General features: G+C 41.9%; 1 non-coding gene across 1 annotated transcript; it reads left to right on the top strand.

The window, feature by feature from the left end:
* The first annotated feature begins 6,880 nt into the window (after positions 1–6,880).
* LOC115063937 lies at positions 6,881–7,008 on the top strand. The gene has a single exon (XR_003843800.1). It is a non-coding gene; the product is annotated as a small nucleolar RNA SNORA17 (small nucleolar RNA).
* The last annotated feature ends 2,745 nt before the right edge of the window (positions 7,009–9,753 follow it).

Raw genomic sequence — 9,753 nt, 5'->3', positions numbered from 1 at the left:
TTCTTTGTTTAGCTCTGTGCCCCATATTTTAATAAGGTTATTTGGTTCTCTGGATTCTAACTTCTTGACTTCTTTGTATGTATTGATATTAGCCCTCTATCAGATTTAGGATTAGTAAAGAACTTTACCCAATCGGTTGTTTGCCTTTTTGTCTTATTGACAATGTTCTTTGCCTTACAGAAGCTTTGCAATTTTATGAGGTCCCATTTATCAATTCTTGATCTTACAGCACAAGCCATTGCTGTTCTGTTTAGGAGTTTTTCCCCTGTGCCTATATCTTCGAGGCTTTTCCCCACTTTCTCCTCTAAAAGTTTCAGAGTCTCTGGTTTTATATGGAGTTCCTTGATCCACTTAGACTTGAGCTTTGTACAAGGAAATAAGAATGGATCAATTTGCATTCTTCTACATGCTAACCACCAGTTGAACCAGCACTATTTGTTGAAAATGTTATCTTTTTTCCACTGAATGGTTTTAGCTTTTTTGTGAAAGATCAAGTGACCATAGGTATGTGGGCTCATTTCTGGGTCTTCAATTCTATTCCATTGATCTACCTGCTTGTCACTGTACTAACAGGCAAATGGGTGGATCTGGAGGATATCATCCTGAGCAAGGTAACCCAATCACAAATGAACACACATGATATGCACTCACTGATAAGTGGATATTAGCCCAGAAGCTTGGAATACCAAAGATACAATTTGCAAAACACATGAAACTCAAGAAGAAGGAAGACCAAAGTGTGGATACTTTGGTCCTTCTTAGAAGGGGGAACAAAATACTCATTGAAGGAGTTACAGAGACAAAGTGTGGAGCAGAGACTGAAGGAATAACCATCCAGAGACTGCCCCACATGGGATCCATCCCATATATAATCACCAAACCCAGACACTATTGTGGATGTCAACAAGGACTTGCTGACAGGAGCCTGATATAGGTGTCTCCTAAGAGGCTCTGCCAATGCCTGACAAATACAGAAGTGGATGCTCACAGCCATCTATTGGACTAAGCACAGGGTTCCCTATGAAGGAGCTAGAGAAAGTACCCAAGAAGCTTAAGGGGTTTGCAGCCCCCATGGGAGGAACAACAATATGAACTAACCAGTACCTCCAGAGCTACCTGGGACTAAATAATCAATCAAAGAATACAAATGGCTCCAGCTGCATATGTAGCAGAGGATGGCCTAGTTGGTCATCAATTGGAGGGGAGGCCCTTTGTCCTATGAAGGTTATATGAATGCCAGGCCCAGGAATCAGGTGTGTGTGTTGTTGAGCAGGGGAACTATTTTTTTTTTTATTTCATCAATCCTGAGAATTATGCAAAAATTTTATTACCTACCTTGGCATTCATACATATATAATTAAATAGTAGTAATGATACATCCATTCTTATCTTAGTTAAGGTTTTACTGCTGTGAACAGACATCATGACGAAGGCAAGTATTATAAAGAACAACATTTAATTAGGGCTGGCTTACAGGTTCAGAGGTTCAGTCCATTATCATCAAAGTGGGAGCATAGCACCATCCAGGCAGGCATGGTGCAGGAGGAGCTGAGAGTTCTACATCTTCATCTGAAGACTGCTGGTGGAAAACTGGCTTCTAGGAAGCTAGGACAAGGGTCTTAAAGCACACATCCACAGTGACACACCTATTTCAACAAGGCCACATCTCTAGATAGTGCCACTCCCTGAGTCAAGCATATTCAAACCATGACAATTCTGTTCCCGTATAACTGGTGTTTGTCAATAGGACATACAATGAATTGCTATTCTTAAGAAATATGAGAGATACCTTACAAACCACACATGCTTCCCAGTAAATAATGCAAATCTCCACTTCTTGGCCTCTTTTACCTGAAGACTGGTGGAATGAGGATGGCTAACTCAGAATGTGTTCTGTTACTTCTATTTTCTTTTGGCTAATATTCTGTCATTATATTTCTATATCAATCACACCTTCATTTTAATCTTTTTCCCATATCTGTACTGTTGCTACTGTAAGAATCCTATTTGTAATCTGTCAAAAGAAACACTGTAGAGGTGTAGAATGAGTTTTCATCTGAAAAAAATACCTAGAATTAATCCTATTTTCATAATTCTGATTCCAGATGGTAGAAGAAGCATGTCTCCAATCTTGAAATTAAAAATAGAGTGGAAGAATGCAATTGTAGGAAGCCAGAAAGTAAAGAGGTATACCACAGACCACACAGTTAAGAAATGCCTTTACCAAAGAACTGAATAGTACTCCAAACACAGAGTCTAAATATAGTGTCAATCTACAATAAATTTATGGTTAAATATGAGAAAATATATCCATGTAAATAGAAATGTAACTCAAAAGTTGTAAAAATTAAATCTCAATAAATGGAAGGAGCATTCTTCCTGTTGAGTATGGCATACTCCAATGTCAAAAGAGCAACAGAGTGGGAAGAGTTCTTTGGAACAGGGGAGGGCTGAAATAAACTTGAGAAAAAGCAAAAAGATAGTCATTCAAAAGTGATTACACACTGGGATTGGAAACTGAAATCTGAAATGTGAAGCATTTATAGCTTTTATTTATTCATTCATTTGTTCATTTATTTATTTATTTATTTATTTATTTATTTATTTATTTTTCTGTACTGTCAGTCTTCCTTCAATCATGTATGTTATAATTCTAGTAGTAAATATATTATTTACTTGAGAAAATAGCCATCCTGTAAGACAGACTATGAATAAACTGTTAAGAATTACAGTTGTGATATTAGAAATATGGAAGGTTATTTGTATGTCCATTATCATTCTGTGAAGTGTGCTATTTTCTAAAATATAAAGAAATACACAAAATGTAAAATGAACCGTTTTCTGGTGCCTACACAGCTGATATGGCACCTTGATAGATTAGTTTTCTTGTGGTTAGGCCACTTTGCCTTCATCTAGAATAGCAGCAAAGCATCTATCTCTTCTCCTCAAGTACGATGGACCTTCCCTGTAATCCTAGGATTTGGGACGCTAGGGAGGGAAGGCTGCCATGAATTCAAGGTCAGTCTGGGTTACAGTTAGAGATTCTGTCTAAAAAAACAAAAGTAGAACACAGATGTGAAGACCCTCCAGTGGGTAAAGCCTGCTTTCTCTGCAAGCATGGGAACCTGAATTCAAACCCCTCACAGGCACGGTTCTGAATGCTAATATCTCTAGCCTTCTGGGGAGGAGACAGGTGGGCATGTCTTGCTGGCCCATTAGCTAAAAAGCAAGCTTTAGGCTCACTGAGATATCCTTTCTCTTAAGTGGTGGGGGATTGATGGAGGAAGACAGCTAAAATCCTCCTCTGGCTGCTCGTTTTCAGTGTGTGTAGAGTTTTGGATGACCTATCTAGGATTTCTAATTATCTCAAGATGGATATTGTATTTTAACTAGCTTTCACAAGGAAGTCCCTCTGCAATGCTAAGCTTAGTAACCAGTAACCACTATGCACACACCAGTAGAAAACTGAAATCAGACACGGGCATTGAGTGATCGCAGTGAACGGAACAAAAGTCCACTCATAATTCGGCTCCTTTTCATAGTCTGTGTATCTCTTTCTCACCTAGCATTTCCTTCTATCTAAGTGAAAACATCATCTGCTAAAATAGACGCAACAGGCTTAAGGAGAAAAAACATTGTAAGTAGACAATAATTTAATTGGCCAATACTATTCAAACACCACTGAATAAGTTACTAGCCTTAATATGTCTCTTTCTATCCCAACCCAGCTTCACTATACTTCACCTTCAGTATTTTTTATCTCTAGAATCTATTAATAGCTGGAAAATCCTATCACTATCCCACAGACAGGATATTGTCATTTTTACCACTGAGAAATCTCTTCTCTCTCCACAATTCCTGTGTTTACCTTGACATAGTTTGCTCACACATATGGGAATGCTCTTGGTCCATTCTGTAACTGATGCCTTTCAACAACCATTTCCTCAGCCACCTCATGGGCTGAGCTATTCCACCCCTGTTTTGGACACTTCCATCTACTGTATGGTGCTGTCTGTATGCTTAAACACACACAGCTGTAGTAGAGACAGATGAGCTTTTTGTCAGACTCATTTTCTTACCGTCTGAAGATTACAGACATTCTGCATTTTCCAGGCTTCTTTGCAGTATTTTGACCATGGGATTAAGATGAGTCCTGTCAAATATGAGTGAAAATAATGTGTGACATCTTGGTCTACTGCATTAAACACTTCCCATGTGTGCACTTTCCTTTTTCATTCTACAACTTGGGTCAAACAATCACATTCATCTTGAAGGGAAAAACTGAAGATGGTGGAACTACTAGAGGTATTCATCTTATGAATGAAAGAGCTTCCTGCCCAATACCTGCTTCAGAGTCTTACACAAAGGATGCAATGTGTGCAATTTACGCACGGATACTTTGCATTTTTTGTGTTTAACTATTGACATTACTCTAATACAAAAACAGGCATCAGAAATGGTGTACCTTAGTGATCCAACAGTCAAAAGCAAAAACGTTGACCCTGGAGGTAGAAAGATTTAGGTCTATGTTACACAATGGGAAACAGTAAAAAAACCACATGTCCCCTAAGCCAAACAGTCTCAGGGAAAGGGCTGCAAAATGTTAAAATGGGGGTTATTTCTATATTCTTCTTTCTGCAAAATATGGCAATAAGGAGACTAGCCCAAATAAAGAATCAGGTAGTTTGAAAAAAACCTGAAAGGAACTGTGTAATCCAGTGAGAGAAGTCCTTTAAGAATTAGAAAAGCAGAAAAACAGTTCTAAATAAATCAAATTGAAAAACATTTCCTTTCCATATAACCCTATAGGTGTTCCAAATGTACTAAAAATAGTCCCATCAAATTGACAAGAGAGGCAATATGTATTGAATTTCTTCCACAAACACCACTAGGAATATCCATTGACCATATAAATATGAGTTTATTAAATTGGTGGCACTCCAAAGGCCTCTAGGAGGACTTTAAGGCATGAGTGAATCAGTCTAAGGCAAGTAATAGATAGCCAGTGCCTAGTTTAGATCAAGCAAATCTGTCTGGATGAACACAGTGAAATAAGAGCCTTGAAGCAGATGAGCAAGATATTGTACTTAATGAGCAAGTTAGTTGCTACCAAGCCCACATTCCTGAAAAGTATTCCTGTACAACTAAAGCAATAGTTCTTGACCAGTAGGTCACTACCCCTTTGGAGAGTATATATCAGATATCCTGCATGTCTAATATTTACAGTATGATTCATAACAGTAGCAAAGTTATAATAATGAGGTAATTAAATAATTTCATGGTTGAAGATCACCACACTAGGTACTGATGCATTTTTGCTGTATTCAGATAATGCAGTAAGGTAAGAAAACAGGATTTTGAATTCCTGACCCAGCTTCTTTGATAATACATTTATCTTAGGAACTTAGTAGGTGTCTTATCTATTTGATTCTTACATCCTTCAAACACAGTTTGCTTTTCTTTCTTTCCTTGTTCTTGAAAATAGAAAAAGTTTTCTGGGCATTACTGAGATCAAACCTGCTTTCTTGTTCCTTGTTAAACAGTGTTGAGACCACAGAAAAATTAGTTGGCTGTTTGCTCAAGGACAGTCTTATTCTTGAAAAGTAATGCTGTGAAATATTAATACAGCCACTTGTCACAGCTTTTCATCAAGGTAGTTATTTTTCTGTGTTCAGCAAACCAAAGCTTTGAAAATCTCTAAAAACATTTTATTTAGCTAACACCTATCATGAGTTTTAGACATGTCATGGTCATTGTTTCTTTATCCTCAATACTGATCAGAGATTTGCCAGTCAGAAAACTAACATGTAATGGTCTAGAAAAAAAGCCTTGTTTCTATGTCTTCAGCTGAAGAGAGCATGAATTCAAATCCCACTTCTGCTGTGACCACGGTGATAATGAACAAGGAAGAATTTCTTATCCAATGGAGCCAGCGACTTTGGAGAATATAGGACAAGGGAATTTCTTCCACAAACTACAATTAAAATCGAGTAAGTGAACTTTTTGTACAGGCCAGAAAGACTTCAGCATATTTACTGCTAAAGTCATCAGGGGCTGCAGACCAGAAGCAACTGTCTCTCTCACTACTCCACTTTGATGACAGAAGTGTTTTAGATAGCTATAGTCAGCCATTGTGTGTAGCAAGTATGTGGCCGCTGTAATATATTTCTGGAGGAAGATCTCTGTTATGCTTTTCTTCTTAGTTCTCTTTAGTTCTTTTTAAATAGTTTAGATTATCAGACAGCATGAGGTCATATCCCATTCTACAAAGGACGATGCTCCGCTCCTGAGAGATGGAGAACATGGATTTATACACTGTCTCTGGGTTGTCCTTAGGAGAGGTGAAAGAACTCAACTCCTACTCCTCTGTCGGAAGGAAAAGAAATGCACCTTGGTTTTCCTACTCCTCTCACAATCCATACAAAGTTCACCTGGTAATTCCATCTCTGCTCACTAAACTATCTGTGATCATTCTGCACGTGCTAAACAGGGAATTTTCTTGTAGGCATTGGTTGGCTATGTTACTTGTGCTACTATATACTTGGAAATATCATCAGAACCCCTAGGGGTTCCATTCGTATGACTGTCCCTACGTCAAATTCTAGTCCCAAGCCTTAGAACTGACCTACACTTCTGACCCACTGGTTATGAATCATGGATACCAGGACTCAGTTCTAGAGTTCAGTTGTTTTGCTGGATGAGATCACATAACTCAGGGATACTTTATGCTTTCTATTTATTAAAAAAACAAACAAAGACAGACAGAAAGAAAGAAAGAGAGAGAGAAAGAAAGAAAGAAAGAAAGAAAGAAAGAAAGAAAGAAAGAAAGAAAGAAAGAAAGAAAGAAAGAAAGAAAGAAAATGAACAAAATACACTATACCCTGCCCCTAGAGGGGTTGCAGGTGTGACTGCTGTGTCTTATGTGTTATAGGTGGCAAAGAGGAAAGAGGCTATGTACATGTTCTGTGTTCTATATGCAAACACGTGAATGATTAATAACCTAACCCTCCCTGTAAAAAAGTGAATCAGAATCAGAGATCACCACCAGTCCAGTGTCATGCAGGCCTGGGGTGGGAAGACCATGCTTGAAATGACCCCTGCCCAATGCCATAACGCAAGAACTGTACATACACTCCAGAGACCATTCCTGAGATGACCCTAGACACTCAGAGACCCTGAGCACCAATAAGCAGAGCAAGTAGTGGAGAAATGGTTGGAGAAAGAGAAACAGAAGAGACGCAGAATTGGAGATCTGAGGATAGTGAAAGAACAGTCTGATATGATGTAATGTCACCTCAGACTATGGTGAGTCTTGACCTATGCTCCAACTGAGGGCCATATCTGGGTCTGTGGCCATGTGGCAGCAGGGGTCTATTACCACCAAAGGTCAGGCAGACATCTCTGGACTGGGCTGCAAGTCAGAGACATGTTAATATCTGAGGACTGTGCTGAATTGATCCAACCCCTCATGTGGGCATTGTAGAGAAGCTGGCTCTGGAGGCATGAGAGGAGAGCTGACCCCTAGTCAGTTGCAGTACTCGGGGGAGCAGCACTGCACATTGCAGGAGTAGCAGGTAAGCGATCCCTCCTCGGGAAATGAATTCAAGAGAGATGGCCCTGCTACTCTGCTCCCCTGAGGTCGCATGGACAAGGGTGAGATACCCTCCTCCCCCGTCTCCACCGCTCCCCCTCAACACCTGTGGCAGGTGAGAGAGCTGGTCCTGGAGTCATGAGAGCAGGAGAGATGCCCCTGCTCATCATGGGCTGCAGCACTTGGGAAAGCAAACCCTGCATCTCATCTGGGCAACTCAATAGAGCTGACTCTGATGGCAGTGGTGTTGGAGAGGGGCCCTGAGGGCATGACCCTCATAGAAGTGACACCCACCCTTTTTCTTCCATGTGACGTTGACATGGGTGAGGGAGAGATGACCCCCCCCCCATCACCCCTTGCTACCTACAGCAGGCAGGAGAGTTGTCCCTGAGATCATTAGAGCAAGAAAGCCAGTCCTGCCACTTATCTACTGCAGCCCTCAGGAAAGGGGCCCTGTACTTAATCTGAGCAGCACAGCAGGGCTAGCTAGCCCTGCACATTGGGGTTGTGAGTGATTTGACCCCAAGGGCATGAGTGTGGACAAGAGTCGACCCTACTTCTTGTCTGGTGTGCAGTGACATCAGTGAGGGAAACATCCCCTCCAGTCCTTTTTGCCCACACCACTGTCAGCAGACAAGAGAACAGACACCTATGGGGTCATGAGAGCAGGAGGACTGGCCCTGCCCCTTACCTGCTGAAGCACTTGGGAGAGCAGGCTCTGCACCTCACCTGGGCTGCACAGTTGAGCTTCTCCTGATGGCTGGGATGTAGTTGGGCTGGTCCTGTGGGTGAAGAGTGTGGAAGAACTAACCCTACTACTCATCTGCTGCACTGCAGCATGGGCAAGGGAAAGATGACCTCCCCAACCCTCGTGCCTTGCCACCTACAGCAAGTGGGAGAGGTGGTCCTGGGGACATGAGAACAGAAGAGCTGTCTCTGCCCCCCCCCCCACTTTAGCACTTGGGAGAGCAGGCCCTGTTCGTCACCTGGGCTGCAGAGTAGAGCTGGCCCTGGACATAGGGTTTGCAGGTAAGCCAGCCCCACGGGCTTGAGCAAGCAGAGTCAGCTCTGCCTCTTCTCTGCTGTGCAGTGGTATGGATGAAAGATATCCTCCTCTCCTCCCTTGTACTTCACCACCTATGGCAGGTAGGAGAGCCAGGGATCAAGATAGTGGGAGAACCGGCTCTGTCCCTGACTGCCACACCCAGGAGAGTGGACACTGTTCCTGACCTGGGCAGCAGGATAGAACTGACCCTCATTTTGGGTGTTGCTGGTGAGCTGGCCCTGTGGGCATGAGAGTGGGACAGCCTGGTGTCTGACCATCTCAGATACCTCTCAGAGTGGGGCACGTGAAGGGGCTCATCCTACAGATCCAAAACTACAGGATCTCCATGACACAAGGCAACAGCAGGATGTCCGAGAGGAGTCCCAGTGAGGTCCCAGTATTGGGAGAGTGGCAGAAGACAAAAGCCTCAAACAAAACCAATGCCTCATTGCAAGGAACATTCGTAGGCAAAAAAATGTAGACAAAAGGGTATAAATACCGTGGGACACACTGCAACACATGACAGTTTCCACAATGAGGTTTCCTTTCTTTGTTGGAGGTTAGGTTGCAAAGGTGGAGGGCAGGCAGATATGATGGGAAGAGGAGATGAGTGAGACTGTATGCATGATGTGAAATTCACAAAGAAACAATAAAACGTTTTGTTGTTTTAAAGACACTAGACAAATAGATGAAGAAATGCATAGTGTGCTAAGGAGGAGCTGCATCAGAAGGCAAACTGCTTGCCACTTACAAGGCCTGAGTTTGTCTTTCCAGCTTAAACATAAAAGCTAGCATGGTTGTACACACCTGTAGTTTCAAACGCTAGCATGGTGGTATACAGCTGTAATTTCAGTGCTGGGAGCAAGGAGCTAAGGGTGAAGACAGGCAGATCTCAAGGACTCAAGGGCCAGTTTATCTGAGAGAGAAAATTCCAGCTCAGTAGACCTTGTATCACAAAATACAGAGAAGAGCAAGTTCTAAGATTCCATGCTCTCTTTGAGCAAACCTCCCCCAAGGCATCTCTATGTGTTGAGCATTCTGGACTTTCCCTAGACTCTGTCCTTCTTGGGGGTTATGGCTTTATTGTGTTGGCATGACTGATTCAATCATGCTTATC

The sequence above is a fragment of the Mus pahari genome, chromosome 4 (assembly GCF_900095145.1).
Source record: "Mus pahari chromosome 4, PAHARI_EIJ_v1.1, whole genome shotgun sequence".
NCBI lineage: Eukaryota > Metazoa > Chordata > Mammalia > Rodentia > Muridae > Mus > Mus pahari.
This window is presented reverse-complemented; position numbering and strand designations above follow the sequence as displayed.